Source organism: Cibotium barometz, chromosome 52, assembly GCF_041138505.1.
Source record: "Cibotium barometz isolate CiBa-2024 chromosome 52, ASM4113850v1, whole genome shotgun sequence".
Lineage (NCBI taxonomy): Eukaryota > Viridiplantae > Streptophyta > Polypodiopsida > Cyatheales > Cibotiaceae > Cibotium > Cibotium barometz.
This window is the reverse complement of record NC_141097.1, coordinates 13,021,547-13,030,986: the sequence shown is the minus strand read 5'-3', so window position 1 is coordinate 13,030,986 and position 9,440 is coordinate 13,021,547. Positions and strand designations below refer to the sequence as shown.

At 37.6% G+C, this 9,440-nt stretch overlaps 1 pseudogene across 1 annotated transcript; it reads left to right on the top strand.

Moving 5' to 3' along the window:
* The first annotated feature begins 846 nt into the window (after nucleotides 1–846).
* Nucleotides 847–6,647, top strand: LOC147608822 (small ribosomal subunit protein uS2-like; annotated as a pseudogene). Its single transcript, XR_015264391.1, has 4 exons — nucleotides 847–892; nucleotides 5,820–6,080; nucleotides 6,161–6,358; nucleotides 6,441–6,647. The product of XR_015264391.1 is annotated as a small ribosomal subunit protein uS2-like (transcript).
* The last annotated feature ends 2,793 nt before the right edge of the window (nucleotides 6,648–9,440 follow it).

Below are 9,440 nucleotides of genomic sequence, written 5' to 3'. Positions count from 1 at the left end.
CCTAGCTCGGGCCGGTCAAACGCCTTGTGGGCATCCGCAACTCCCCTTAATCTAAATATTTTTTTATTCGTTAAACTAAGGAAGGGAGTGAGGTAGACCTCGAATACCCTATCATTGGTTTGAACTCGTGGTGCTGTCCATATTTACCTAGAAGAGGGACCTTGTAGGACTATGTCGTACTGCCCGCCTCGAGGGATGCATTACTAAGAAACCCTATGTATTACGTGCATTCAAGGGGTATTTAAAAAAACCCTTTATCTGTAAAATTTTCATGAATAAAATGACTCTTTTTTATTTATGGACTTACGAGTTTTTATAAAATCGATTTAAAAACCCCCTTCTGTACATGTATGTATTTCTATAAATTTACCTTAAAGTTTTGAGTTAAAAAACTCTTTTATTTGAACTCACGTGCTATACGTGAACCCCCTGAGCTGCCCGCTCGAAGTGTCATGCTATGCCACTTGATGTGTGAAGATTGAATAGGCACGAAGACATGGTGGAGCTAATAAGACATGAAGGAATAGATAACGTAGGACTTCAAAGTCCATACGAAGTGGGTACTTTCGTCCTTTTAGATAGGAGCATGCGGTCATTGTTAGGAGATCCCCTCTGTTTAATCTGAACGGGATGTCATTAGGTCGATCGATTGGCATAAGTAAAACCTCCTTAATTTAGTAAATGAAGCTTCTGCGTAGTCTACGCTCGCTCTAGGCTATCTTTTCCGTCCTGATCCATGGGAAACCCTAGGTCAAGAGGAGTCAATATTGGTTCTTCAGTAAACTGATAAGGATTCGATCCAGGCACGCTGGGTTTAGTTGCGACCATGCCCCGCAGGGATGGACCATGGGTAAGATTGATATATTAGCAAACCTGGAAGGGGCGGTTTGCGGTGAGGACAGACCTAGACTGACCTGTTCAGGCCTTTCTCATGAATCATTTGTTTACCCTCCTGTCCGGGCCTAGGCTCTGACCTGTTCAGGCCTCCATATCCATCGACGGATGGTTATCTTTCTCTTGTGTCGTAATTGAGCTTGCGCTCCCTCCTATACTTTTCTTTGTTATCTGTAGGATTATATAGTTAATTATAGGGGGAGTACAGCGTGTGCTCACCTGGTGTTGATAAGTCAGTTAAATTGGCTCGTAGAGTACAGAATATAGAACAGTAGGATGTACACGAATACTAAGGCAACTGCACAAGGAACTTTTCGTGGTTCCCTATATAGTGAACTTTACCATATATAGGAAATTTTGAGAGATTTCCTAGTTATGTTGGTGGAAATTTCTTATATATATCTAGACAATCCTATTTCCCATTTACTCAATCCTCTATATGTAGGAAATATGGGCTTATATCTAGGTAATTCAATTTCATATATAGGAAATATGGGCCAGTATCTAGATAATTAAATTTCCTATATAGAGAGTATGAGCCAATATCTAGATAATTCAATTTACTATATACACAATATGGGCCAATATCTAGGTAGTTCAATTTCCTTTATAGAGAATGAATAAGAAATATAGGCTATTATCTAGATAATAAAATTTTCTATATAGAGAATGGATTGCATATGTGGAGATTTGAACCACAAATGAGTAAATGGTTATTTAAAAAAATTACTTATTTTTAAAAAATTAGTTACTTTAGAACTTTTATACTTAATTATTCAATCATCAATATTATTACAAATTGAAATACTTAACACTAGTTCTGTAATTGGACACTAAAGTGTCCTGAGGTCCTGAGGACACTTTAGTATCCTGTTTCTCACCAAAACTTTGGAATTTTTTGGGGAACCTAGAAACAACATTTTTACACTTTGTTTCAACCATAGATCGATTAAAAGTCAAAAAATAAAGGGGATTTTTCATGATGTCAAAACACAAGCTATATTAAAAATTTGACAAAAAAACTCTAACTTAAAATTTTCATTGAAATTTGAAGCTGTTTTGTCAAAAATCCCAATAAATGTCTATAACTTCTTGAATAAATCATGTTTTTCATGTTTGTAAAAGTCAATTGGTAGAACTTGGGCTTTCAAAACAACACAGTCTCCTTTAGGTCCTAGTTCCTAAGCTACTTGTGAACTATAACAAAAATCGCATAATTACCAAGATGCTGAAAAAGAGAAAAATTTTAGCCTTTCAAAGGTACTTCCATAAAACTAGGGTTATGTTAGTGCAAATTGGCAATTGGAAATGATTATATAGTTCAAAACCAAGTCAATACATATTTTTTGGGGTCCCAAGCTCAAGTAAATCTTGCTACTTGAGCGCTATCTTAGTTTTTCAATCGTGCTACATTTTTTAAAATTTCTAAATTCTCTCTCAACAACCATGAAACAAAGGTTTTATGTGCCCAAATTATATTTGTACAATGTACCTTAGCGGAATTATTCTATACAGACAAAATGTTGCAAGTTTACTAAGGAATGTAATGCGTATGACTCAAGAATCTAAATCCAGAATTTTTGTTGTGTGCAGTTTTGACATTTTGAAACAATTAATATTTGTAGCTTACTAAGAGGCTTTTACATATAACTTTAAGATCTCAATGGATAGAGTAAGCATTGTATCACCTTAAAAAACTTGCAAACACATTAAAACCGTGTATTGGTTTGGATACAAATGGATGCTAAAAAGTGGTGTATCAAACACACACAACTTTCTACTATTTTAGACACTCTCAATTGAATTTTATTTCATGTGAAACTTGGCAAAATCTTTGACACAAATATGAAATAATTACTTGGAATTTTTCACGGGGCTTAGTGATTTTTTCCTCTAAGCTTATAAGGTGGTTTTCTCAAACCCGAGTTGCAGTCTCATGCAAGTCCTATTTATGGGTATAATTCCTTATCATGCCAGCATCCAAATTCCAAGGTTACATTTTTTAAAGACACACTAGGTCACATATTTAAACTCCTCAAGAGGGATTTTGAATATGTCTTTCCTAGCGCAAGTAGCATTTTATTTGCATCGTCCGAAAAAGGACACTTAAGTGTCCTTTTTTGGTACCAAACTAATGTTAAATTCTTCTCTCTCTCTCTCTCTCTCTCTCTCACACACACACACACACACATTTTTAAAAAAAAACTCAATGTAACATATGTTAAAATGTAGGTATATCCTCTCATCTTATATCAAAAAGTAAGAGAATTATTTTACCAATACTAGCATGCCCATATTCAAGCTAAACTGCCACCTACCTTAGAAACTAAGGTTTTCTCTCTCCTCATCATCAAACAAATAGATATTCTCTCTCTCTCTCTCTCTCTCTCTCTCTCTCTCTCTCTCTCTCATACGTAATCCAAAACCTTAGATCATTATCTCTCTCTAATGTGTCACAATAGTAATTAATGATTATAGTAAGGTTTTACACCTTAGTGAAAACGTCTCCCCCTCTTAGTGTGTTCATGTCCATCTCTTTTTCTCACTTTGTGTCAAACGTCTCTTAGAAAGTATATTTTTAAAAAAACAATGTATACAATAGCCTTTATCTCTCTTTCACTAGGTCATTGCCCAACAAGAAAATACTACACACAACATATTTAAAGCCTCTCTCTGAACTCTCTAGAATACAAAAACCTCTAGAGCTTCGAACCTCCAGTCATCCACATGTCAAGATCTCATCTCTAGGGAGCTCTAAGGTTACCTCTCACCACTTCAAATTGATTAATTGAAAAAAAATTAGGAAACCATATTAAGCTTGCACAAAGTTAAAATATATACAAATAGGACAAAAGATTTGTGTTGATATTGCAAAACAATAGGAAAGAACATTTTGCATGGGAATGGTGAGAAAGAGTGAGTGTTTTGATAGAAGCTATGTACATAGCTTTCAAAGGGTAGCTGTAGAACCTCTTAAGATCTCATAATACCATATCCATGAGTTCATAATCTTTCTTAAGATCTCATAATTTATGTAAGATCTCATATAATTTCATAAAATCTTGTTAGAGATCTAATGAGATCATAAGATCCCTAAGACTTCCTCTATGAGCCCATAGTTGAGAAAGGCTCATCGAACTTAGCCTGGTCCTAGTGCTTATAGCAACATTGAGAGAGTGATCCCAGTGTCCCACTCATTAATAGATTGCTACTTTGTGGAGATACAATGTTTCTTGTGTCATATAAACCAATCACCAACCCACTCTCAAAACTAGGAATCTTTGGGAGATGCCAAGATAGGAGAGCAAGAGATAGGCACTAGCGCTACACTAGCGTAACTATAGCCATGATAAATTAATTTGCCAAAACCAATGAGCTATGGCTCTAATAGTGATATTTTTTTGCCCCCAATTATCAATGACTCCATGTCACTTAGATGAGAAGTATTAAAAAAAACATTATTATGCTACCCAAGTCAAACCTTACAAAAACACATATGCAAGTGACAAGCTAGAGAAGCAAGGAACTTGCTAGGAAACATAATTTTATTTAAATACTTGAGTCTTAAAGTAAAGATATCATGCCATGAGTGCTTGGCCCACAAATAACTAAATAGTTCAAAATAAAAGTGGACACAATAGTTGCTTTATGCTCATCATAAGAGAAGTAAAAGTGGACACAAGAGTTGCTTTATGCTCATAAGAGTTCTTTAAACTTAATATACATTTGCCATTGTGCTTCTTCCTTTCCATATTAAGGCGGTAGTCATAAACATGAATTTTCTTGCATGACTAGGAATCTTTTGAGAAGTAAAAGTGAACACAAGAGTTGCTTTATGCTCATAAGAGTTCTTTAAACTTAATATACATTTGCCACTATGCTTCTTCCTTTCCATATTGAGGTGGTAATCTTTAACATGATTTTGCTTGCATATATACAATTTAGATTAATGTGATCACCTTATAATGTCTAAGCTCAGATTTTATGACCACATAGTGTATGGTAGAAGCTCTTAAGATCTCATAAGACCATATATGAGGTCATGAAATTTCCTAGATCAATGTGATCACCCTTTAATGTCTAAGATTAGATTTTTTGACCACATAGTGTATGGTAGAAGCTCTCAAGATCTCATAAGACCATACATGAGCTCACAATCTTTCTTAAGATCTCATAATTAATGTAAGATCTCATAATTTATGTAAGAGCTCATATAATTCATGTAAGAGCTAATATAATTTCTTAAAATCTTGTTAGAGATTGAATGAGATCCTAAGACCTATAAGACTTCCTACAAGCACATATAAGATCACATAAGGGTTGAGAAGATCTCATAGAACTTATCTTGGTCCTTTCACTTATAGAATCTTGAGATGATAAAAGATAAGGTCACTAGAAATGACAAGGTTTCTTCTTTAACATCTTGCTATCATAGTCTTTTGTGATTTCTAATCTATTGGAAACACTTCATTTTTTTTTCTAAAATCTTTGTTCTTATGATTCCTCTGGATTTTTAGGTTGTTTTTTGACCAAATGTGCATGGATAGAGAGAGGTTTCATTGCCACATGCCAAATGCAACCCCCCCACCCAATAGCAACCCTTTTTGAACCATTGTAGAGCTCTTCACTTGCCAGAAGTTCAAGGCAATTAAGATCGGCCTGGATAAAAAAAAATTCGTAGCCCAGAGAGTTGCTTTGCCACTTCCAATAGGTCTCTAAGGGACTCTTACAACAATTTTAGGTTGTGTTCTGACCAAATGTGCATGGATAGAGAGGTTGCATTGCCACATGCCAAATTCAACCCCCCCACCCAATAGCGACCCTTTTTCGTTGTTTAAAATTTAAATGTTGAACTCAAACTTTGTTTGGTCCTGCACAACTGAATTTATACCTGTGGTTTGGTGGCTTTGGCTCTTTTTTTCTAGGTATTTTCATTATTAATGTGGGGAAGACATGGGACAAACTGGAGCTCTGCCAGGGTCATTGTTGCCATTGAAAATCCTCAGGATATTATAGTCCAGTCTGCCAGGCCATATGGTCAAAGGACTGTCTTGAAGTTTGCCCAGTACACTGGTGCACAAGCAATTGCAGGATGCCACACACCAGGAACTTTTACCAATCAGCTTTAAACTACCTTCTGCGAGCCTCGCCTTCTGATCTTGACAGACCCTCGCACTGACCATCAGGTGAATACCCTTCTTAAAGATTTCAACCTCCCCTCCCCTCCCCTCCCCCCCTTTGCCTGATTTTTCCTGGTTCTTTGCAGCCCATCAGGGAAGCTGCTTTAGGGAACATCCCGACCATTGCCTTCTGTGACACAGACTCTCCCATGCGCCATGTTGATATAGGAATCCCAGCCAACAATAAGGGAAAGCACAGTATCGGCTGCCTGTTCTGGATGTTGGCCCGTATGGTCCTTCAAATGAGGGGCACCATTTCTCCTCGTCACCCTTGGGAAGTCATGGTAATATCTTAGTTGGGTGCTTCGAATTTGAGTCAGTCAACTTTGACCCGAGTTTCTAAAAGGTGTCTTGTTGTACTGTTAGGTGGATTTGTTTTTTTACCGAGAGCTAGAGGAGGCAAAGGAAAGGGAAGAGGAGGAGGGTGCTGCCCCTAAGTTTACACCTGTTGAGTATACTGCTCCTCCTATTGCCCTTGTTGCTGAGCAATGGGCTCCAGAGAGTGGTGATGCCAGAAATTGGGAGCTTGTAGTACTTGCTACTGCAATGGTGCGGGTTCCTGTTCAAGAGTAGTCTTCAGGCGCTAGTGAGTAACGTTGCATTGTTGTGAACCGTGATTATGATGTCTATTATGTTGATCTGCTGAATTTAATCTAACTTTGGACACATTGCTAGCTGCTGGTCAAGGATGGGATTTTACACCTGCACCTGCACCTGTGCCTGTGCAGGAGGTTGGGATCCAGTCGGTGTGGTTCCCGTCGCCTCTCCTACTGCTGGCTCTAGGAGTCTGTCGCCTACAGGTTGGGAAGCAGCCCCCCAGTAATTATCTCTAGTAGCAAATTTTGTAGATGATTGTCTTGCAACTGTGTGACAAAAATTAGGGCGGCAGAGTGTGGTGAACTCTTTTTTTTTTTAGGCCTACAGAGGCAGGACAAATAGGCAGGGCATTATCGTCTTAGCCTATATGAATCTCAGGAGTTCTGCAATTTTTGAGTGCTTGCAAGAGCCTCGGGGGGTGCACCTTAAAAAATGTAAGTCTACCACGTGCGATCATTAGGTGGGGTTTTTTTAATCCAAAATATTGGGTAAATTTACAGAAATACAATTACAAGAGGGGTATTTTAATTGTACTTTGAAAAAAAACCCGTAAGTCTATAAAGAAAAAGGGGTAGTTTTATTAGCTCAAAATTCACAGATAAGGGGTTTTTTAAATACCCCTTGAACGCACGTCATAGGAGGGGCTTCCATATAGTGCACCCCCCGAGGCAAGAGCTCAAGCTCTCTTCTTCCCTACATCTTTTCACATGACAACCTTCCTTTTTTCAGTATTCACAACTGCTGTCACTAAATCCTTTTTTTTATTTTTTGTGTAATTACTAAACCTTTCCACGCCTAACCATATGGATTTAAATTCTTTTAGACACACTTTACACTAGGGGTATTTCCCACTCTACATGGAATAGGCACATTATAGGCATTCGATTGGCTATAGGATAATATTTAGATAAGATAATAATGAAAATAGATAATGGTGATAGTTTTGTAGAATAAAACAGAGTAGAAAATATATACAAAGAAAGCAGAAAAAGATAGTGGGTAATAATGTGGACAAAGTTCTTCAGTATACCTAATATATATAATGACATGATACCTCTACCATCACAAAGTGCCAAAAAATCATTCCAATGAAAACTTCCTCTACATCAAGATCTTCATCACCATCCAGGCCACCTTCTCATAAGCTTGATATCCATACCATCCTTGAACTGTCATTTTGCAAGCCTTCCATGAACCATAATTATTTGAAATGTTATTGGTGGAATTGCACCAAGGGAGTATCATCCTTGTACAACTATCCTTGATGCTATGTCATCATTGTCAAATATTTGAACTGCTAAACCATGCAAGCATTCATGCTATATTTGTACAATATGCCATATGCAAACGACTCAAACACACATGCAATGAAGCATATCCTTCACACATATTTACAAGATTTTCTTCATTTTTTGACAGCATCACAACGTGTTCGAATCAGTAGTAGCAGAGGCCATCTTTCCTTATGTCATTCTTACTCTCACCCTCCCAAAGGGTATTGAATGCAATATCTGTCGACAAATTCTACCTGTCCGCACCGCACGTATAGAGCTATTCTCGTTCGTAAGAATAGCAGTTACAACCTTCTGAACACTAAATAGAACTTTAAGAAGTGAACAGTCAATATAGAACTTGTATAGGCCTACCATGCCAAGCAGGGAGCCAATTAAATTCATAGGGTCACCTCCTTAGATAGTTAGTATTAAGATTGTGTAGAAAACAAGGAGTAGGGGCATAAAAGGGGTCAACGTAGTCGAGCGGGTGCGACCTTACAAGGTGAATCGATGCCGTTGTCATGGGGGAGATGACGGCTCTTGATCATAAGCATGCATAACCATCTCTTTCTCATCAAGATTTGGTCTCTCTCAAATGCAATTACTCCATGATCTTGAAACAACAGCCCCAATGCCTCTTCCATATGCATTGGCTTGGACTGCAAATGGCTTCATGAAGTCCAAGCTTAAAGTATGGGGGCCAATGTGAGTATTCCCTTGAGCTCTTGGAAGCTCCTATCGGCTATGGTCTTGAAACGTTGCCGATGCATTACACAACCCAAACAGCATAACCAAATAGTGGTAGATACCCCTCTTAGTCCGAAATGTTGCCTTGTACTCATCACCTTCTTTGATTATTAATTAGTGATATCACGATCTCAAATCAATCTTGGACAAGAAACATGCACCCTTAAACTCATCAAGCAAGTCATCAATCCTTGAAATAGGCAATCTATTCTTGATTGTGGATTTATTCAAATCCTTATAGTCCACACACATGCATTAAAAAGTGACGTCCTTCTTTACCAAGAGTATGGATGATGCAAAAGGTGATTGGCTAGGAGTTCCCATGTCCATAAGCTCTTGCACTTGCTTCACCACTTCATCCTTCTCCACTTTTGATAATCTATAGGATGGTTTGTTAAAGGGATTGGTTTGCGGCTCAAGCTCTATCCCATGATCCACCTTCCGTTTTGGTGGCAAGCACTTTGGCATTTGAAACACATCCTCATACTCCTTTAACAATTCTTTCATACCTTTATGCATAACTTCACCCTTTTCCTCATTGATTTCTTCTATGCAAAGTTGTAAAACATATATGCATCACATTTTCTTAAGCTCCCTCTTGAGTTGTGTTACATTGATCATCTTGATACTCGACACGTGAGTTTTGGGCAATGTAACTTCATCATTTCCATGCATGAAGCTCATATAACCTTATTTTGTAAATTAACCTTATTTTGTGAAATAGCCCAAGAATTGCAATCACATCCTA